Source organism: Pristiophorus japonicus, chromosome 13 (assembly GCF_044704955.1).
Source record: "Pristiophorus japonicus isolate sPriJap1 chromosome 13, sPriJap1.hap1, whole genome shotgun sequence".
In the NCBI taxonomy this organism is placed as follows: domain Eukaryota; kingdom Metazoa; phylum Chordata; class Chondrichthyes; family Pristiophoridae; genus Pristiophorus; species Pristiophorus japonicus.
The window spans coordinates 5,010,961-5,033,816 of record NC_091989.1 but is presented as its reverse complement, the minus strand read 5'-3'; the positions used below and the strand labels follow the sequence as shown (position 1 = coordinate 5,033,816).

Sequence of the window (22,856 nt, the reverse complement as noted above, 5' to 3'; positions counted from 1 at the left end):
GTCCATGATCAGATCAGCCCATCATCATCATAGACAGTCCCTCGTATCGAGGATGACTTGCTTCCACGCCAAAAAGGGATGAGTTCACAGGTGTTTTGATGAAGGACCTAATATTCCAGATCCTGAACTACATCCTGAAGGGTGGAAGATGCCTGTGGGTGGATTTTTTTAACGTGGGGTGGCCGTTGCACACCAGCCACCACACGGGCTTGACAGAGCTAGGTCTTGGTCCAGTGGCAAGGGTTAACCAGGACGACTGGAGACCTGCTCTGCTGCACGGACCCAGTGTGCTCACATATCGCGGTGTGGGCTGGACCCGTGCTGCCCCTGGGCCCTCGCCTCTTCTGGGCCCCGAACTCTCGCCTCTCCTGGGCCCCGATCACGTCCCTCTACAATCTCTCGTCGCTCCTTCGCCCCGACCTCGCCGCTCCTGCTGTACCTGCCCGCGCTCCAATCACCCACCTGGACCTTGATGATGTCCCTCTTCGCTGCCGTCGCCCTCCTGCACCAGCTCGCGCTGTACCTTGCAGATCAGCCATGATCTCATTGAATGGCGGAGCAGGCTCGAGGGGCCGAATGGCCGACTCCTGCTCCTAATTCTTATGTTCTTATGTGACAGCCCTTTTCTTTCTATCCTATCGAACCCCTTTAGCTAACATTCTCCCCGGTTGTTCACATCTAACTGAGTCTCAGCAATACCTGCACCGCGTTACTTCTCCAGAACGGCACACTATAACGGTAATTCTAATCAGTTATTTCTATTGCTTCGAGCATGATTATAATGAATCCCAAGCCCAAACGCATCCGAAAATATCACTTCTTTCATCTAAACCTCTGCCAGTTCAGATCGGATTTAACACCTCCTTGCATTATTTTAAAAGGATGTAGAATTTAGAAAAATGCCAATTTTCTGATAGTTCAGGCAGTGTCTCAGTTGCACAGCACATTATTTCCCGTTATAGATGCAGAACACTGAGGGTGCTGGAAATCTATAATAAAAACGGAAAACGGAAAATGCTGGAAATACTCAGCGGGTCAGGCAGCATATGAGAAATTTTAACCCGGACCTGAGCGGGGAGTCCGCTTGGGAGTTAAAATCAGGCCTTATACTCACTGGAATTTCAAAGAATGAGAGAGGGTCGCATAGAAACTTATAAAATTCTGACGGGACTGGACAGGTTAGATGCAGGAAGAATGTTCCCGATGTTGGGGGAATTCCAGAACCAGGGGTCACAATCTAAGGATAAGGGGTAAGTCATTTAGACCGAGATGAGGAGAAACTTCTTCACTCAGAGAATTGTGAACCTGTGGAATTCTCTACCACAGAAGGTTGTTGAGGCCAGTTCGTTAGATATATTCAAAAGGGAGTTAGATGTGGCCCTTATGGCCAAAGGGATCAAGGGGTATGGAGAGAAGGCCGGGGTGGGGTACTGAAGTTGCATGATCAGCCATGATCATGTTGAATGGTGGTGCAGGCTCAAAGGGCCGAATGGCCTACTCCTGCTCCTATTTTCTACGTTTCTATGTTTTAACCCGACTCACTCAGCAGAAACCTGGCGGGCGGGCGGTTAAAATCGCCCCGGGCTCTTACCTGTCCAAAAGCCGCCACGATTGCAACATCTGCGATTTTAACCCGCTCCCCTGAGCGGGCAGCAAGGACAGACGCCCGGAGCCAACAGGGTCCTTCTTTACACGGGCATGGTGTGGCCCGATGACATCATTGAGACCCGACTGTAATTTTAACTCAGGCCTGAGCGGGGAGTCCGCCCAGAGTTAAAATCGGGGCCAGAGTTAACGTTTCAGTTCTGACACAAGGTCATCGGCCTGAAATGTTAGCATTACTTTCAATTACTTTGTTAATGAGGCTGATGGAGGCCTGTCACAAACATGTCAATCACCCGATGTTAATAATCACGATGAATAGGCCGACATCCCGTGAATAAACGGAAATGTCAGTCTTTCAGCCCAGGATCAGCATTTCACAAGAAAAAAATAATCAGCATTTATTTTCTCCTTTGAAGGTGGACTAACTGATATAGTTAATCGACACCTCGCCCGTCAGTTGGGGTAAAAGGAAGGCTTCTCATCCCCGGGGTGGATTAACTGATATAAATAATCGACACCTCGCCCAGCTCCCACTGTATAACGACCACGGAAGTAAACAAACAAAACCTCGGGTTTGCCGGTTTTATTACGAGCAATGCACGGGCAGGTTCAGCCTAAAACCTCCGAAATACAAGAGGTTTCTGTTATGTATTTAACCCCTTGTAACCTGTACGACACCTGACCACCCGAGGGCCGACCTGTTGGGAGTCCCAAGGGATCCCAGCATCCCTTGGGAGCACGGTATATAAGCAGGTCACCCACGAGGTACCTGCACTCTGGAGTCTTATTAAAGGAGCTGAGGTCACACTTGCTCACTGTACACAGTACTCAGTCTCATCCTTTATTATGAGCGTATCAGTTTCAAGTACAATGTAGACAGGATTTGCAGCGGAGCACCCTCCTATAGAATCCTCGATAGGTCCAATTCTATCAGCGAAGTTACATTGATTTGTCGACTCTTATCAAACTGTCTCTGAGTGGTATATGCAATTGCCCACCTTCTGTGGTGTTGTTCCATGACTTGTGCTTTGCCATAGTATAATAGGTGCCGAAACTAGCTTCTGTATCTTCCTCAGAGACTTTTGAACAACTGCTGATTTTGCTGTTTAAGTATTACAGAGGTTACAGATTCAGTTTAATGCATTATACGTTTGTGCTATACCTACATAAGTTAGTGTTACATACAGAGGTAATTACACAGACCCTCCTAATACTGATAAGTTCACTTCCTTCAGCATAATTCTGACCACCTATTTGCAACTCTTACAATTTATCCCTTACAATTCCACTAAGAGGGGAGATTATTTATAAACAATTGGATAATTGGGAAGGTCGGGCTGAAGGCTATTGGAACCAATCGGATCAACTGGAAGGTGGGACTGAAGGATGTTACAACCAGTCTGCACTTTCTTGAACTTTGGTGGTGCAATCTGGTGCAAAGTTTTATGAGACATGCTTCCTGAGTCACAATTACAGTTGTTTCACGTCCCAAAAATGTTATATATAAAACAAGTAGCTGCCAAAATATAGCTTTTAAAAACTTTTCATTTTCCTTATAGGAATCTCCCAGGGTGTGCCCGGTTGTTTTATGTGAAGATTTATTTTCTTCAAGAATGGTTGCAGCTGCAATTATACAACGCCTTTAACATAATAAAATGTTCCAGGGCGCTTCAAAGGAGCGTTATCAAACAAAGTTTGAAACTGAGTCACATAAGGAGATATTAGGACAGATGAGAGGTGGGTTTTAAGGAGTCTCTTCTAGGACGAGAGAGAGGTAGAGAGGCGGAGAGGTTTAGGGAGGGAGTTCCAGAGCTTGGGGCCCAGGCAACAGAAGGCACGGCCACCGATGGTGGAGCGATTATAATCAGGGATGCTCAGGAGGGTAGGATTAGAGGAGCGCAGATATCTCGGGGGGAGTTATAAGAACATAAGAAATAGGAACAGGAGTAGGCCAAACGGCCCCTCGAGCCTGCTCCGCCATTTAATACGATCATGGACTCAGGTCAACTTCCCCGACCACTCCCCATAACCCCTTATCGGCTAAGACATCGTTTGTGTGGCTGTAGGAGATTACAGAGATAGGGAGGGGCAAGGACATGGAGGGATTTGAAAAGGATGAGAATCTTATAACCACTTCCTCAACAATCATTGGAACAGGCAGACAGGACATCAGTTTAACGTCACATTCGAAGAAGAACAGCTCCGACAATGCGACACTCCTTCGGCACTGCACTGGAGCGTCTACCTAGATCGCGTGAAGTCCTGGAGTTGAGTTGAGCTTGACCCCCCCCCACGACCTTTTGACCCGGAGGCAAGCTAACCCAATCGGACACCAAAGAGAGCAAACCATGAAAAACATCTTTCACAACAAAGACGGTAACAATGTTCAATACAGGAGGATATAATACCATGTTATCAATAGCCCAGCATCAAATTGTTTACCGTCAATGGGAGTTCTTCCAATGTTTGCGCTATGTTACACCTCAGCGACTTTGCACATTGTCTGCAGTTAAACAATTGCATTCTTCAACAAAAATCATTATGCTCCCTTCCAAAGGCTTGGGTAACCCAAAGATTTCCTTTTATCTTCTGAAAGTAGTGACTTTTTATGATATTTTACTTTGATGATAGCGGGCGGGTTTCGTGTTACAGTGAGCGCTAACCTGGCGATGAGAGTCATTTGTTAAACGCTCCTTCTAACAGCACAGGTGCTGCTTCTGACAAAACAGCCAAGAATGGAGACTCTCGGATTTCAGTGTGAAGAGATACTTCACTGTCCCATATCCAAGTGAAGCGCCACTTGTTTTTGCTTCACACTAGTCTTTGAACAGTAAATTGTGCAACAATGAAGCTTGAGGCAGATCTGGACAACAAAGAAGCAGGTTTCATTTAATCCATCGGGGTTTAAAAGAGGCAGTTTATCAAATGTATCCCCAATAGTTTCACTTGCCCAGACTTTGCCGGGCGTGATGGGAATCGAGTCGGTGCAGTGCCTTAATTAAAATCTCAATTGGGCAGCCCGCCCTCAAATTTCAGCGCAGGCAGTAATCAGACATCATTTCCCACGGCGTGTGGCAATAGATAGGCAACTGCATTTGACAGTGGGCCAAGAGCCATCGGGAAACGCAGTCCCAGACGCGTCGAGTCAAGATTACTCAGGATAGGGTTGGGTGGGGCACTTTCCAGAACACACAACATTCCCACCACTTTCTTCCCCTCCCTGCCCTCGCCAGGGACCCAAGAGCCCGAGATATTGGGAACGGTAAGTTACGACACCGGTAATCCAGAGACGTGGGTTCAAATCCCACCACGGCAGCTGGGGAATTTAAATTCACTTATTAAATAAATCTGGAAAAATAACTAGTGTCATGAAACTACCTGATGTTGTAAAAACCCGTCTGATTTACTAATGTCCTTCAGGGAAGGAAATCTGCCGCCCTTACCCAGTCTGGCCGATATGTGACTCCAGACCCACAGCAATGTGATTGACTCTGAGCGGGCCTCTGAAATGGCGGCTCACCACCACCTTCTCGAGGGGCAATTAGGGATGGGCAATCGCTTCTCGGCCTTTTGGCTAAGATCATGCGTAACTGACCTGACAGGGGAGTAGCCACCATGACCTCCGGGTGGTTCTCCCTGGATCAGGAAGGTATATGCTTGCTTTTTTGGAAACAGGAGGTGGGTGGGGGACCTGACCCATCCACCTCCATGGCACGAACCTGGTATTGCAGTACTTCCAGGAACGGTGCAGTGGCTCTAGGCCTTTTGGCTAAGAGCATTGGCACAGAGTGATCCTTGGCGTGTGCAAGGTGACCTCTGGCGTTTGTGATTTGACAAAGAATTGGAACGATTGGCTACGAATTTCAAAAAAAACAAAAAAAAAATTAGGGATGGGCAATAAATGCCGGCCTTGCCAGCGACACCCACATCCCGTGAATGAATTTTAAGAAAAGATGCAGAGCAGAAGGCTCACTCTCATTTTCCCCCCCCCCCAATTTTGCATCCTTTGTGATAAAAATTCATAAAATTATCGATTTCCCACTGTTTGAAAATCCTGCTCCTTTTTGGCCACTGGGCTGTTTGTTATTCTTGTGCCTGTGATATCACCCACATCCATAAAGACCCCTTTGGGCCCAGACCGCCTGCAGTGAGGCTCCTCTTCAGGATTTCTTTGCTTTTACCTTGACCTAAGAAGGAAGATTTTAACCACAGGTGTTCTGCGACGCTTCACCAAACAATTTCCATCAGCAAGATCAGCGTTAACAACTTAATCAATCGCGGATTAAACAATTGCGATATGGAGCAATGTGGGACCACACGACAGTGCGACAATGGCTCTGATACTGTACTAGCCACACCAAATGTCAAGTACTACTGCCCCATAGAAAGAAAAAAGGTCTTGCTCTATATCGGGCGTTTCACGACCACCGGACGTCCCAAAGCGCTTTACAACCAATGAAGTACTTTTGGAGTGTAGTCATTGTTGTAATGTGGGAAACGCGGCAGCCAATTTGCGCACAGCAAGCTCCCACACACAGCAATGTGATAATGACCCAGGTAATCTGTTTCCGTGATGTTGGTCGGTGTTATGGGGTGGGAGGGGGGGTGTGTGAGGAGCATAAAGGGCAGCACAGAGCCGGGGGGGGGTGGTGGGGGGCCAAATAGCCTGTTTCTGTAAATTCTGTCTCGACCCAATGCCGCACAAAGGGTGTGTCTGGATCTGACCCACGAACCCCGTGCCACTGCACAGTCAGGGGCCCTGAGCGGATCCAGACCCTGAACCCAGCCTTTGCACAAAGCCCCCCCCCCCCGACCCCGTCCCCTGGCCCCTGGCCCCTGTGCAAATGCTGTCCCCGAGAAGCTGAGGAACCCTGGGAGGAGGAAACCATTCTCTTTCTGTTGTATATTAATTGTTTCCTGTGAATGAAATCCGAATGTTAAATCATTGTATCCTGTCACTGTGCTACTTTGATGGCACTGCAGTCCCAGGGGGGCACTGTCAGGGGGCCAAGTTTGGTGTGCGGGCTTTAATTACTTGGGAAAGTTTAAAAATAGACAGTGGTGGTCCACCCATTGTTTGCCAAGACAAGTGAAACGGGAATTCAGTGCAACAGAAACGTAACATTGAGCCTGTGTCTATAAGTTAAGACACCCGCCTCGGAGTCAGGAGGTTGTGGGTTCAAGTCCCACTCCAGATACTTGAGCACATAAATCTATGCTGACACTCCAGTGCAGTGCTGAGGAAGTGCTGCACTGCCGGAGGTTCCGTCTTTCGGATGACACGATAAACCGAGGCCCCGTCTGCTCTCCCAAGTGCGCGTAAAAGATCCCATGGCACTATTTGGAAGAAGAGCAGGGGAGTTATCCCCGGTGTCCTGGGACCAATATTTATCCCTCAATCAACATCACTAAAACAGATTATCTGGTCATTATCACATTGCTGTTTGTGGGAGCTTGCTGTGCGCAAATTGGCTGCTGCATTTTCTACATTACAACAGTGACTACACTCCAAAAAATACTTCATTTTCTGTACAGCACTTTGAGACGTCCGGTGGTCATGAACGGCGCTATATAAATCCAAGTCTTACTCTTTTCAGTCTGCTCGACAGTATAATTTTTTTTTTAAACTCTCAGCATATCAGCCATGATCTTGTTGAATGGCGGAGCAGGCTCGAGGGGCTAGGTGGCCTACTCCTGTTCCTAATTCTTATGTTCTTATGTTCTTATCAGGTAGCAAAATATTGCTCACTCACAACTCCAAGATTAATTAAGTATTTTTTTGTACCTCAAAAAAGGGAAGCTATTCACAATTTATGATGAAGCTTTGGTTTCTGTTTGCGTTGTTTATTTATTTTCTCTCAGCAATTTTTGCTGCTCTCCCGAAGACTTCGATTTCTTCACCGAAGTGCAGTTCCATGGGCGGGAGTCGCCCTCCTTTACCGCATCAGAGCGCTGATCATTGGCCCGGATTTTGTGGCCAGCTGCGAAGGTGCGTCGCTCACCACTGACCTCGAAAAAAGCCGCCCACAAAGATTTTGCGGGGTCCAGAGCATCGGTTTCCTCTGCTCCGACGTGACTTTGAATCTGGAGCCATCTGTGGCCTCCAACCACAGTGCAGGCTGAGCAGCCAATCAGACTGAAGAATTCCCACAGACAGTAAAGCAGGAAGTAAAAAGCAGGGATTATAATTCACATTTTAATCATTGTACAGAAAGCACAATAAAGATGGGGACATACACATGGGATTAAGGTAGAAACTGAAACATCATCAACTTAAAAAAATAATAATTTTTACTATTTTAATAAATCATGCCACTTGCAAATGTCCTGAGGGAATGGAGATTCCACACTTCTAAAATTAGTTTTCAGGGCCAGAGAGGTTGTTCGGCAGCAATGATGACGTAGTTAAAAAAAATTAATTCACAGGATGTGGGCGTCGCTGGCAAGGCCGGCATTTATTGCCCATCCCTAATTGCCCTTTGAGAAGGTGGTGGTGAGCCGCCTTCTTGAACCGCTGCAGTCCGTGTGGTGGTTTGGTACAACTGAGTGTCTCGCTGGGCCATTCCAGGGGGCAATTAAGAGTCAACCACATTGCTGTGGGTCTGGAGTCACACATAGGCCGGACTGGGTAAGGACAGCAGATTTCCTTCCCTGGAGGACATCAGTGAACCATGTGGGTTTTTACAACAATCCTGTAGTTTCATGCTCCGAGACTAGCTTTTTATTCTGAATTTATTTAACTGAATTGAATTGAATTTAAATTCCCCAGTTGCCGTGGTGGGATTTGAACTCCTGTCTCTGGATCATTAGTCCAAGCCTCGGGATTATGAGTCCAGTAACATAACCCCTGTGCGACTGTACCCGAAGTTACTGGCACACCTCATTCAGACGGATTTTTGAGAGTTAAGGGAGTGAAGGGTTACGGGGAGCGGGCGGGGAAGTGGAGCTGAAGCCAAGATCAGATCAGCCATGATCGAATTGAATGGCGGAGCAGGCTTGAGGGGCCGAATGGCCGGCTCCTGCTCCTATTTCTTATGTTCTTAACAAGGCTTAACAAGTTCAGTAGTTTTTACAGCAAGAATAGTGCGTAAAAAGTTGAAGTTAAAGAAAGACTTGCATTTACATAGCGCCTTTCATGACCAGCGGACGTCTCAAAGCGCCGTACAGCCAAAGTACTTTTGAAGTGTAGTCACTGTCGTAAAGTTATCGTCAGTTCACTGATTTTGCATTGATTGCATCAGCGAAGGCTGCAACAGCACACCCTGTGGAGGAGCAGGGTATCACGGACAGCAACTACAGGATATCCGCGTTCAACGGCGTACGTGTGGACGCCAGACGTCGCTGTCAGTTTCACGCAGTAATGGCGGCAAGCGTTGACAGTTTCGCCGCCATTACAACCGCAAATTCAGAGAAAAGGATTAGAAGCCAGGAGCTTTAATTGGAGAAAAATTGCAGAGTGCTGCAGTACAGAGGGACCTGGGGGTCCTTGTGCATGAAACACAAAAAGTGAGCATGCAGGTACAGCAAGTGATCAGGAAGGCCAATGGAATGTTGGCCTTTATTGCAAGGGGGATGGAGTATAAAAGCAGAGAAGTCCTGCTACAACTGTACAGGGTATTGGTGAGGCCACACCTGGAGTACTGCGTACAGTTTTGGTCTCCGTATTTAAGGAAGGGTATACTTGCATTGGAGGCAGTTCAGAGAAGGTTCACTCGGTTGATTCTGGAGATGAGGGGCTTGACTTATGAGGAAAGGTTGAGTAGGTTGGACCTCTACTCATTGGAGTTCAGAAGAATGAGAGGTGATCTTATCGAAACATATAAGATAATGAGGGGGCTCGACAAGGTGGATGCAGAGAGGATATTTCCACTCATAGACGAAACTAAAACTAGGGGACAGAGTCTCAGAATAAGGGGCCGCCCATTTAAAACTGAGATGAGGAGGAATTTCTTCTCTCAGAGGGTTGTAAATCTGTGGAATTCTCTGCCCCAGAGAGCTGTGGAGGCTGGGTCATTGAATATATTTAAGGCGGAGATAGACAGATTTTTGAGCGATAAGGGAGTGAAGGGTTATGGGGAGCGGGCGGGGAAGTGGAGCTGAAACCAAGATCAGATCAGCCATGATCTTATTGAATGGCGGAGCAGGCTCGAGGGGCCAAATGGCCGACTCCTGCTCCTATTTCTTATGTTCTTATGTTCTGCCTGCTCCGTGTGGCTCAGAGATGGAGATAGCAGTTCTGGGCTATTGCGGGAAGCATCTCAAGGGCTTTTGTTTTAACATGAGCGCACGGACCGTTGAAATTTTTTAGGTTGACGAGGCTTTTTTTCTTATTAGTATTTCAATAGAAAAAAGGGCAACAGTTTTGGGACTATGTCCAGGTCCACAGCTCAAATAAAACTCCAGAGCTTTCTCATCAATCGGGGAGTTTCACACCAGTCTCTCTGACACTGAACTGCAAATCCTGTCATTTGAGTGTTTATTTTATCGCTTTAAAATGCTCAAAAACTATAAGGTGATCTTTTAGAAAGGTTTGAAGCTGCAAGCCCTTCCAATGTGCAATAAAAACAGAGAATGCTGGAAATCTCAGCGGGTCAGAGAGAGGAAGAGAGTTAACATTTCTCAGGCCCAGCTTTGGCCTCAGTCAGCTGCCCCTTGCTCTCTCTCCGTACCGACCCGACCGAGGAGGGAATACCGGGGGCAGCGGGGAGAAGAGCAGCAGCCAGCCCCAGGACTCAGCGCGGGTCGCGACCCCTCCCCTCCCCTCCCGCCGGGAATGGTACCGGACCAGGGTTGTTGCCGGACCAAAGAGTCGCGGACTGGAGAGGAATTAACTGAATTAAAACTCCCCTCGGCTGCCGTGGTGGGATCAGAACTCACGTCTTCGGTTATCAGTCCAGACCGAACGTAACCACTGTGCTCCCGTACCCTCGATTACTGCACCATTTTGCAGCTTGCAAAGTAAGTGAGGTGTCCCTTCCTCCGAAGCCAGGTTCTGTACCAACAGGAGGAGAAACGTCACAATGTTTGCACAGTCAGTGTCTTGGAGATGTGTAACATCATTGAAAAAATGTACGCGCGAGCTTCGAGGGCCCAACACGTGTTAATGTTCGTAAACCGCTGGAGATTTGGTCTCACTGTTTCAGATATCATTCAATTCCTTGCTTAATTGCAACAGCCCATAATGTCTGTAATTTATTTAAAGTGGAAAGGGATACAGGTTGAGCGTCCAAAATCCGGGAGTTCCGGAATCCGGAATGTTCCTGAATCTGAACCAGACGACTTTGCCGACCTCGGAGCCTCCTCGCCGGCCCCCCAACAACCTCGGCGGTGGGGTCCGCCCGACAACCTCCTGGACGGGGCCGGTGACCCGAACAGCTCCTCGGAGAGCAACCCCCCGCCACCCCCGCCAAACCTTTGACGTTCCAAAATCCGGAAATATCTGATCCTGGGCTCGGGTGTTTCCGGCTTCCGGATGTCAAAGTACGGGAAAAACACGAAAACCGGCTCGGCCTCGGTCCCGAGGTTGCCGGATTCGGGGCGCCCAACTGGACTACAAACTCAGGTCGGACCTCTCTGGTCCGGCATTTTCTGGTCCGGAAACATCTGTGGTTCGGCATGGGTTTCCCGAGCTTCCTGGCTGTCGGGGATCAGTGCGCGACTGCCGCTGTGTGTGGGTGGCGTCCCGTGCTTCCCGCGCTTACACGGCAAGAGAGAGAGCGAGGCCTGAGTTTGGCAGCCTGAGTGGGAGCGTGGCGGAGTTCAGGAGCCCAGGCACTGTCCACAGGTACCGGTAAGCCCAGGCTCGCTGTGACGTCCCGCGGTAGACTTCTGCGCCCCGCATGCGCAGAACGCGGCTAGGCCGCTGTCAGCAGTAAGCGGTAAGTCTGGGGTACTGTTGACAAAGCTAGGCTTGGCATGACCTCCCGTGGTCCGGAAAATTCTCTGGTCCGGCTCCGGTCAGGTCCCAAGGGTGCCGGACTGGAGAGATACAACTGCCGCATCCGAGGGGCCCCTCCCTCACTTAAAGGGACAGGCCCACGCTGCCGACTCTGCGAATTAAATTACCTGGACCACCGGGGAGCGGGGGTGCTGTGTGATCCGTCCGGTACGCAAGCGATCGCAGCCAAGACCCTGCGAAGAAATTGGATCAGGAGCGGCATCAAGAACGCACTTCAAAAAAGAATTGTTCACTGGGTCACCTCGCTTTTAATCGTCGCTCTGGTAACGCCCGGCCGACTGATCCCCACCGCCTGCTGCTGCTTTCGGCCGGCACTGCTCCCGGGGAGAGAGCGAATTTCAATTGTTTTGGGCTGGATCTCCTGTGCTTTTTCCACTCACCATCTGTGCTTCAGGTCGCTGCCTGTCCTCCAGGCCAGGTCCAAGACCATTCCAACCTCTGTCGTCGAGCTACAGTACGCAGACGACTCCTGCGTCTGCGCACATACAGAGGCTGAACTCCAGGACATAGTCGACGTATTTACTGAGGCGTACGAAAGCATGGGCCTTGCACTAAACATCATTAAGACAAAGGTCCTCCATCAGCCTGTCCTCACCGCACAGCACTGCCCCCCAAACATCAAGATCCACAGTGCGGCCCTCGACATCGTGGACCACTTCCCTCCTATCAACAAGAGCAGGCATCGACGACGAGATCCAACACCACCTCCAGTGCGCCAGTGCAGCCTTCGGCCGCCTGAGGAAAAAAGTGTTTGAAGACCAGGCCCTCAAAACTGACACCAAGCTCATGGTCTACAGGGCTGTAGTAATACCCGCCCTCCTGTATGGCTCAGAGACATGGACCATGTACAGTAGACACAAGTCGCTGGAGAAATACCACCAACGATGTCTCCGCAAGATCCTGCAAATCCCCTGGGAGGACAGACACACCAACATTAGCGTCCTCGTCCAGGCCAACATCCCCAGCATTGAAGCACTGACCACATTTGATCAGCTCCGCTGGGCAGGTCACACTGTCCACATGCCCTACACGAGACTCCCAAAGCAAGTGCTCTACTCGGAACTCCTACACGGCAAACGAGCCAAAGGTGGGCAGAGGAAACATTACAAGGACACCCTCAAAGCCTCTCTGATAAAGTGCAACATCCCCACCGACACCTGGGAATCCCTGGCCAAAGACCGCCCTAAGTGGAGGAAGAGCATCCGGGAGGGCGCTGAGCACCTCGAGTCTCGTCGCCGAGAGCAGGCAGAAACCAAGCGCAGGCAGTGGGAGGAGCGTGCGGCAAACCAGTCCCACCCACCCCTTCCCTCAACCACTGTCTGTCCCACCTGTGACAGGGACTGTGGTTCTCGTATTGGACTGTTCAGCCACCTGAGAACTCATGCTAAGAGTGGGAGCAAGTCTTCCTCGATTCCGAGGGACTGCCTGTGATGATGATGATATCCTTCAGCATCGGACACGGAGGGACACCCAGCTGGAATGTGATTGCACCGACTCTAATTAGCTGTCACTGACTTTTGGAATCCTTGCTGAAGTGGTGTTTTATCATGTGGTAAATATTAAGATATAACGAGCACATGGCTAATGGGAGAGTATTAACATTTTATAATGTGACAGATTTATTGAGTGCCTTGCATATATTCTAATTTCCTATGTTCCTGATTTGCTGTAACGAGGTTTAAGGGCTGCCACAAAAGATTGCGTGTGAAGTGACTGCGGTGCTATTCGGCTCTGATATTTGATGTTTTAGTTTTGGGATGATGGTTAAAAACCCGAATGAGTCAGAGAACAGCCAGGGCCCAGAGGTAATTTTATTAGCAAACTGCATATTCAGCCTGATCAGTGGCTGCATATTTTACTGTTAACAGATCGCCTATTCCCGACGACCCCAGTGTGAGTCTCTCCCTGAATTTGGTCTCTTCATCAGTGCCTCTTTTAAAAATGATTGTGGAAAGGAATTAAGATTAACATACCATTAATGTTTTTTTCCCTCGCTCAGCAATTTTTTAAATAGTTTAGTCGAATATTGAAGGTTGATAACGTGGGGGTGGGGGGGGTGTCGGGTTGGAAGAATGTCGGAGGCTGACAACGAGCAAGTTGAATTAACATAAGTAGAGAAGTTAATTAACCGAATGTACTTCAGTCGCCTTATCATTTATACTGTGTGTTTTATTGTTGTTCCTTCTGCCTGCCTCAAAAGACCACTGGCATTGTAGTCTTATAACGAGCATGACATATCATTTTAGCACCGTTAGGCAAGAGTTGCATTAAGAGAACAACCTCTATCCTCGATTCACTGGCGCTCAGCACTCTCAGCTAGTCTATTAATAATAAATATTGCAAACAACGTGCGGGGCCAGAAAATCAGAGTAGCGACAATCAAAGCACATGGTGTAACGCCATGGCGATGTGCTTGTTTTGAAGGCGGCAGTTAGCGTGCCACTTATGGGTTGATGTGACACAATTTTACGTGCGCACTGGCTGGAAAAAAGACAATGTAAATGGGAATCTACACCTGGAGATAAACTCGTAGAATTACACAGGATATACAGCCCAGAAACAGGCCATTCGGCCCAACCAGTCCATGCCGGCGTTTATGCTCCACTCGAGCCTCCTCCCTTCTTTCCCCATCTAAATCTATCAGCATAACCCTCTATTCCCTTCTCCCCCATTGGCTTGTCCAGCCTCCCCTTAAATACATCGATACTATTTGCCTCAACCCCTCCCTGTGGCAGCGAGTTCCACATTCTCACCCCTCTCTGGGTAAAGAAGTTTCTCCTGAATTCCCCATTGGATTTCTTGGTGACTATCTAATATTGATGACCTCTAGTTATGCTTTTCCCTACAAGTGGAAACATTCTCTCTGTATCCACTCTATCTCACCAGGGTACGTACAGTAGCATAGTGGTCAAATAATCCAGAAACATGAGTTCAAATCCCACCACAGCAGCTGGGGAATTTAAATTCAGTTAATTAAATAAATCTGGAATTGATAAGCTAGCATCAATAATGGTGACCATGAAACTACCGCATTGTTGCAAAATAACCCCCATCGGTTCACTGATGTCCTTTAAGGAAGGAACTCTGCCCCCCTTACCCAGTCTGGCCGATGTGTGAATGTATCTGCCCTTAACTGCCCTCTGAAATGGCCTAGCTAGCCACTGGGTTGTATAAGGCGGCTCACCACCACCTTCCCAAGGGTAATTAGGGAGGGGAATATATGCCAGCCTGCCAGTGATGTCCATGAAAAATACATGTTAAAAAACTGGTTTGAATTTACACCAGCTACAGTTGTGTATGGTCTTCGAGAAACAAGGTGGGTGCAGCTCAGTTGTTCTTAATTCAAATCGTTTCTGAGTTTTCAAACGAACAACCTTTCTGCGTTGGTATTTCAGCCTTGTTTTCAAATCCCTCCATGGCCCTCGCCCCTCCCTATCTCTGTAATCTCCTCCAGCCCCACAACACCCCCATCAAGATATCTGCGCTCCTCCAATTCTGCCCTCTTGAGCATCCCTGATTATAATCGCTTGACCATTGGTGGCCGTGCCTTGTGTTGCCTGGGCCCCAAGCTCTGGAACTCCCTCCCTAAACCTCTCCGCCTCTCTTTTCTCCTTCAAGACGCTCCTTAAAACCTCCCTCTTTGACCCAGCTTTTGGTCACCTGCGCTAATTTCTTATCTGGCTCGGTGTCAAATTTTTTGTTTCTGTTTTATAACGCTCCTGTGGGACGTTTTACTACGTTAAAGGCGCTATATAAATACACGTTGTTGTTCTGTTGTTAATTTAAGAACCTAAGTCACTCTGATTATTTTTGTGAAGATCTGGAATAATAAAGAGAGAATAATTAGGCCAGTAACCGAGCTGTGTTATAAATGATTGTGGACGCTACACCCTGAAACCGGTGTTCCAATCGAACATACACGACTCGCTTTGATGGAATGCCTCCTGTTAATGTGTGCTGTTATTGTGCCGGGGCTGGCTGTCATTGCGAAGGGCAACAGACTTCATAAGTTCGAGCATGCCACAATTCTACAAGCAATAACCAACAAAGGGAACCTTCACCAACGTGTTGTCAATGTTGCTACACGCAGCAACAAGAGCAATTCTTCGGCTGTAAACCAAAGCCTATTTATCGCGCGGCACTGTTATACTGAGAGAACTTGCTGATGATAATTTGGCCTTTGATTTTCGAGCCAGTTAAGATCAAAGGATACAGAGGAATGGAACGATACTAGTGCTGTAATTGCAATGGTGCTACAACCGCGAAACACAGTAATTACCCATTGTGAGTTACAGCCTTCAGCTGCATTCAGCTCCTGATCCTCAAATCGCTCAATCCGTGTATCGCAGCGAAACCACAAACTTCTGATCAGCTTACAAGAGATAATGAAAGAAAAGATAAAGAGGTTATATAGCGCCTTTCACGACCACTGGACGTCTCGAAGCGTTTTACAGCCAATGAAGTACTTTTGGAGTGTAGTCACTGTTGTAATGTGGGAAACGCGGCAGCCAATTTGCGCACAGCAAGCTCCCACACACAGCAATGTGATAATGACCAGATAATCTGTTTTAGTGATGTTGATTGAGGGAGAAATATTGGCCCCAGGACACCGGGGATAACTCCCCTGCTCTTCTTCGAAATAGTGCCGTGGGATCTTTTACATCCACCTGAGAGAGCAGACGGGGCCTCAGTTTAACGTCTCATCCGAAAGTTAGTCCAAAATATACCAACTTATAAGTTTAATGGTTTTACTCTCTATGGGCTTAGATTGAAATGTTTCTTAATTGAAAGTAAAATCGTTAATTGGCATCCCACCAAGAGTCTAAACAGATCCATTCTTATTGATCGAAATGGAAAGTTGTGGAATTTCTAATGTATGGTGAGTGTGGGTGATTTATTTTGGGAGGTGTGGGGGGGGGGCGAGGAAAGATTTTTTTCTAACTGGACCATGACTAAAACTCTTTGAAGGACAGCCAACTGGCAAGATCACAGCATTATTTGGGTTTTCCACTGAGACAGATGCAAACATGAGGAAAGGCTGAGTAGGCTGGGCTTCTACTCATTGGAATTCAGAAGAATGAGAGGTGATCTTATCGAAACGTATAAGATTATGAGGGGGCTTGACAAGGTGGATGCAGAGAGGATGTATCCACTGATGGGGGAGACTAGAACTAGGGGGCATGGTCTTAGAATAAGGGGCCGCCCATTTAAAACAGAGATGAGGAGAAACTTCTACTCTTAGAGGGTTGTAAATCTGTGGAATTCGCTGCCTCAGAGAGCTGTGGAAGCTGGGACATTGAATAAAGTTAAGACAGAAATAGACAGTTTCTTAACTGATAAGGGGTTATGGGGAGCGGGCAGGGAAGTGGACCTGAGTCCATGATGGGATCAGCCATGATCGTATTAAATGGCGGAGCAGGCTCGAGGGGACGTATGTTCTATGCAAAAGCTGGACTTGAGGGACTGTAGCACAGAAGTGTCTGTCCTGCACTGGGAAGGAGCAATGGTGGCGGGCGATGAATCCCTGCTGGAACGAGTAACACAACTTTCTTCTGCAACGTGAGCAACAGCCACTCACTCTGTAAAGCGCTTTGGGACGTCCAGTGGTCGTGCAAGGCGCTATAGAAATGCAAGTCTTTCTTTTTTTTGCCAGTAAATGCAACAACTTAGGAGATGAAATTCATGATCGCCCCGTTTGGGGGTGGGAGCAATCGGGTGGTGCGAGTCTTAGCGCCGGGCACAGAAGTTCTGCCCCTCTCGAGAAATTCGGGTTACCTCCCCGGGACGCTAGCGGGGCGGATCTCAGCAGCGGCGGTCACTGGGCCGCGCAGCGCTGCCATGTCCAAGGGGCCCCTCCCTCACTGAAAGGGGCAGGCCCACGCTGCCGACTCTGCAGGGGGAAAATGGACTGACCGGGAGGCGGGGGAGCTGCGCGATCAGCCATCGCCGTCAAGGCCCCGCAAAGAGAACGGAGCAGCAGCGGGAAACACAAGGTAAGTATCTCCCTCACCTCGCCTTTAATCGTCGCCCCGGTAACGGCCGGCCGCCCGATCGGCGCCTCCTGCCACTCTCGGTGTTTGCGGCCGGCGCCTCCGCAGGGGGCAAGAGTGAATCTCAGGGCCGGGGCGTGAATGGGGCGATGGCATCATGATCTCCGGACACAGGACATCGGGGTGCAACATCTTACCGCCGCGGGTAATCCCCCACCCAATATGGCGAGAGTCGTTGCTAGCGCCTTGCCCGGGCGGTAAGACTTTTGTGCCCCGTTAGCGCCCCCCAGGGGTGCAAATGCGGCAAATTTCTAGCCCCAAGCTTTTGGATGCCAAAAATAAATCATTACCTTCACATTTTTGGGGTTTTTGCACTGGATACTGTCTGAGGTTCAGCTCCTGTGGTCACTCCAGTGAGAATGCACCTTTTCTGCCTAATATCTCGGCAAACGATATCGCGACCCCAAGGATTGGAACAGGTAACCCTCACACTCCATACCAGCTCCAAAGGAGATGAACAATCCGTGCACAGTTTAATGTGGTGCAACTGTAATATACTCACAATATCAATAAAAAGACACTGCTTGCTTTATCTCTCAATTTGGACTTTTAAGTGGATATCCACTTACTGTTCAGACCCACTGGCCTTCTCCCCAGGCCGGAAGGCAATACCTTTCAAACCAGAGACCCTAGCAGCTCTTGGTTGTGAGCTTCACACGCACTCGTTGCTCTCGCTGACTGACTGATCCCAGGCTGTCCGTGGGCTGTCAACTCAATTCTGGCAGATTAAATTCCATGCCCACCAGGTAGTCAATCACAGGGGGCTCTGGCCAATCGAGCGCAGCTTATTTAATTGACAGCTATTACTGTTCAATAAGGACTTAGAAAGAGCTGTGGTTGAAGTGACTGCCCGGGAGTGCAGCCTAGCCTCACAGATACTGAAACACTGGAAGCAAACAATCCTATCTGTCACCATTCAATCAAACACAAATAGCTCTTCATCGATACTGAACGTAGGCAATCTCTGATAATGGCCAAAGGTGCTCGTCATCGAATGTAACCAATTCAGGCCACACTGACATCTGGGCGACCAAAACTGCCCCGTGCTGGGCTTGGGACCGTCAAATCAACATCGATGGTCTTTTTGTACCGGTGCAAGAAGTGATAATCCGGGGATAAAATTAACAGTCACTTGGACAAGTGTGGGTTAATTCAGGAAAGTCAGCACGGATTTGTTAAAGGCAAATTGGGTTAACGAACTTGGTGGAGTTTTTTGATGAGGTAACAGAGAGGGTTGATGAGGGCAATGCGGTTTGACGTGGTGTACATGGATTTCCAAAAGGCCGTTTGATAAAGTGCCACACAATAGGCTGACAGCAAAGTTGAAGCCCGTGGAATAAAAGGGACAGTGGCAGTATGGATACGGAATTGTCTCAGTGACAGGAAACAGAGAGTAGGGGTGAACGGTTGTTTCTCGGACTGGAGGAAGGTATACAGTGGTGTTCCCCCGAGGTCAGTACTGGGATCACTGCTTTTCCGTGATAGATATTAATGACTTGCATGTGGGTGTACTGGGCACAATTTCAAAATTTGCAGATGATATAAAACTTGGAAATATAGTGAGCAGTGAAGAGGGTAATGATAGACCTCAGGAAGACACAGACAGGCTGGTGGCATGGGCAAATGGAATTTAACACAGAAAAAGTGCGAAGTGATACATTTTGGTCAGAAGAACGAGAGGCAATATAAACTAAAGGGTGCAATCCTAAAAGGGGTGCATGAACAGAGAGACCTGGGGGTATATGGGCATAAATCATCAAAGGTGGCAGGACAGGTTCAGAAAGTGGTTAAAAAAGCTTACGGGATCCTGGGCTTCATAAATAGAGGCATAAAGTACAAAAGTTATGATGAACCTGTATAAAACACCGGTTCGGCCTCAACTGGAGCATTGTGTCCAATTCTGGGCACCACACTTTAGGAAGGATGTGAAGGCCTTAGAGAGGGTGCAGAAAAGATTGACGAGAATGGTTCCAGGGATGAGGGACTTCAGTGACGGGGAGAGACTGGAGAAGCTGGGGTTGTTCTCCTTGGAGCAGAGAAGGTCGAGAGGAGATTTGATCGAGGTGTTCAAAATCATGAGGGGTCTGGTCAGAGTAGATCGAGAGAAACTGTTCCCATTGGTGGAAGGGTCGAGAACCAGAGGACACAGATTTAAGGCGATTGGCAGAAGAACCAAAGGCGACACGAGGGAAAACGTTTTTACGCAGCGAGTGGTTAGGATCTGGAATGCGCTGCCTGAGAGGGTGATGGAGGCAGACTCAATCGTGGCTTTCAAAAGGGAGTTGGATAAGTACCTGAAGGAAAAATAATGTGCAGGGCTACGGGGAAAGGGCGGGGGAGTGGGACTGGCTGAGGTGCTCCTGCAGAGAGCCGGCACAGGCTCGATGGGCCGAATGGCCTCCTCCCGTGCTGTAACCGTTCTCTGATTCTATTCTAAGAGCTGACAGTTCTCCTGGTACAGCAGGCGATGAAGAAGGCAAATGGCATGTTGGCCTTCATAGCGAGATGAATTGAGTATAGGAGCGGGGAGGTCTTACTGCAGTTGTACAGGGCCTTGGTGAGGCCACACCTGGAATACTGTGTACAGTTTTGGTCTCCAAATCTGAGGAAGGACATTCTTGCTATTGAGGGAGTGCAGCGAAGGTTCACCAGACTGATTCCCGGGATGGCAAGACTGATAAATGAAGAAAGACTGGATCGACTAGGCTTATATTCACTGGAATTTAGAAGAATGAGAGGGGATCTCATAGAAACATATAAAATTCTGACGGGACTGGACAGGTTAGATGCAGGAAGAATGTTCCCGATGTTGGGGGAAGTCCAGAACCAGGGGTCACAGTCTAAGGATAAGGGGTAAGCCATTTAGGACCGAGATGAGGAGAAACTTCTTCACCCAGAGAATTGTGAACCTGTGGAATTCTCTACCACAGAAAGTTGTTGAGGCCAGTTCGTTAGATATATTCAAAGTGAGTTAGATGTGGCCCTTACGGCTAAAGGGATCAAGGGGTATGGAGAGAAAGCTGGAAAGGGAAACTGAGGTGAATGATCAGCCATGATCATATTGAATGGTGGTGCAGGCTCAAAGGGCCGAATGGCCTACTCCTGCACCTATTTTCTATGGTATCATTACCACAGAAATTATTTGCTGTCTGTGGGGCCTTGTTGTGTGTCAATTAGCTGCTGTATTTGCCTAAATAAAAGTGACTGTACTTCTAAAGTAATCCAGGAGTTGTGGAGTACATTGGGTACATAAAATGCAAGTCTTCCTCTGTAATGGGCGGAACATGCACTTGAAATTATTCAGCAGCAAGTCATCATTCTTTCTATTACCATGTCTACCCATAATATATCGAAAGCCTCTCTGTGGCTCACACTGTTCGATTGTGGCACACTGTTGCTATGCCACAGTTTTGTGTCGAGCTTTATTTTTCCGATTTACTCCCGGGCTGTGTTGTCCGAGTCCCTGTTGAGCCTCCGAGCTAGTTGTCTCTAACACTCGTCCTGTCCCACACTTGCCTGTGAGTAGCAAGAGGTGCTCATTTTTAAATTTCATTTGTTCCTGGGATGTGGGGGTCGCTGGCAAGGCCGGCATTTATCGCCCATCCCTAACTGCCCCTTGAGAAGGTGGTGGTGAGCCGCCTTCTTGAACCGCTGCAGTCCGTGTGGTGAAGGTGCTCCCACAGTGCTGTTAGGGAGGGAGTTCCAGGGGAGGTGTGAGTTCGGGGCCAGGGGCCCAGGGACAGCACGGGCCCAGCCCACACTGCGATATGTGTGCGTGCTAGGTTTGTGCAGCAGAGCTGGTCTCCAGTCGTCCTGGTTAACCCTTGCCACTGGACCAAGACCTGGCTCTGTCAAGCCCGTGTGGTGGCTGGTGTGCAACGGTCACCCCACATTAAAACAATCCACCCACAGGCATCTTCCACCCTTCAGGATGTAGTTCGGGATCTGGAATATTAGGTCCTTCATTGAAACACCTGTGAACTCATCCCTTTTTTTGGCATGGAAGCAAGTCATCCTTGATACGAGGGACTGCCTATGATATGATGATGACTCCCTCAGCACTGCACTGGGAGTGTCAGCCTAGATTTTTGTGCTCAGGTCTCTGGAGTGGGACTTGAACCCACGACCTTCTGGCTCAGAGGCGAGAGTGCTGCCCACTGAGTCACGGCTGACACCTGAAATTTTATTTTCCTTTTGATTTCTCTTGTGGAGATCTGTTTATCATCTCATGTACTGCTTGGTTTACCTCTCAATGCCTTCTATTATAAATCCTGATGTCCACATTTAAAATGGAGGCTGACTATGTAAGTCTTGCCCGGCTATAATCAGCCTGCTGGTGTTTTCGTACCGTCACACTCTTTCTCTGGGGGATAGCGTGATGTAGTGAAAGGCTGATAAATGCCCCTTCCACAGCCATAATCATCTCACCCGCCTATTTCCACCTCTGTAACATCGCCCGTCTCCACCCCCGCCTCAGCTCATCCACTGCTGAAGCCCTCATCCATGTCTTTGTTACCTCCGGACTTGACTATTCCAATGCACTCCTGGCTAGCCTCTCACGTTCTACCCTACGTAAACTTGAGGCAATCCAAAACTCGGGTGCCCTGTGTCCTAACTCACACCAAGTCCCGCTCACCCATCATCCCCTGTGCTCACTGCCCCGTGTCCTAACTCGCACCGAGTCCCGCTCACCCATCATCCCCTGTGCTCACTGCCCCGTGTCCTAACTCACACCAAGTCCCGCTCACCCATCACCCCTGTGCTCACTGCCCCGTGTCCTAACTCGCACCCAGTCCCACTCACCCATCACCCCCTGTGCTCACTGCCCCGTGTCCTAACTCGCACCCAGTCCCACTCACCCATCATCCCCTGTGCTCACTGCCCCGTGCCCTAACTCACACCAAGTCCCGCTCACCCATCACCCCTGTGCTCACTGCCCCGTGTCCTAACTCGCACCCTGTCCCACTCACCCATCATCCCCTGTGCTCACTGCCCCGTGTCCTAACTCACACCAAGTCCCGATCACCCATCACCCCTGTGCTCGCTGACCTACATTGGCTCCCGGTTATGCAATGCCTTGATTTCAAAATTCTGCCCTCTTAAGCATCCCTGATTAAAATCGCTCCACCATCGGTGGCCGTGCCTTCAGTCGCCTGGGCCCCAAGCTCTGGAACTCCCTCCCTAAAGTGGGTCTGGAACTCGCTGCCTGGAAGGGTGGTGGTTGCAGAAACCCTCACCACATT

At 48.9% G+C, this 22,856-nt stretch overlaps 1 protein-coding gene and 1 pseudogene across 3 annotated transcripts in view; one reads left to right on the top strand and one right to left on the bottom strand.

Moving 5' to 3' along the window:
- The window catches only part of frmd4a (FERM domain containing 4A), an 810,443-nt gene that overhangs the window by 605,443 nt on the left and 182,144 nt on the right, over positions 1 to 22,856 (bottom strand). The gene's annotated exons all lie outside the window — the stretch shown is intronic.
- LOC139279094 (U2 spliceosomal RNA) lies at positions 5,160 to 5,361 on the top strand (annotated as a pseudogene).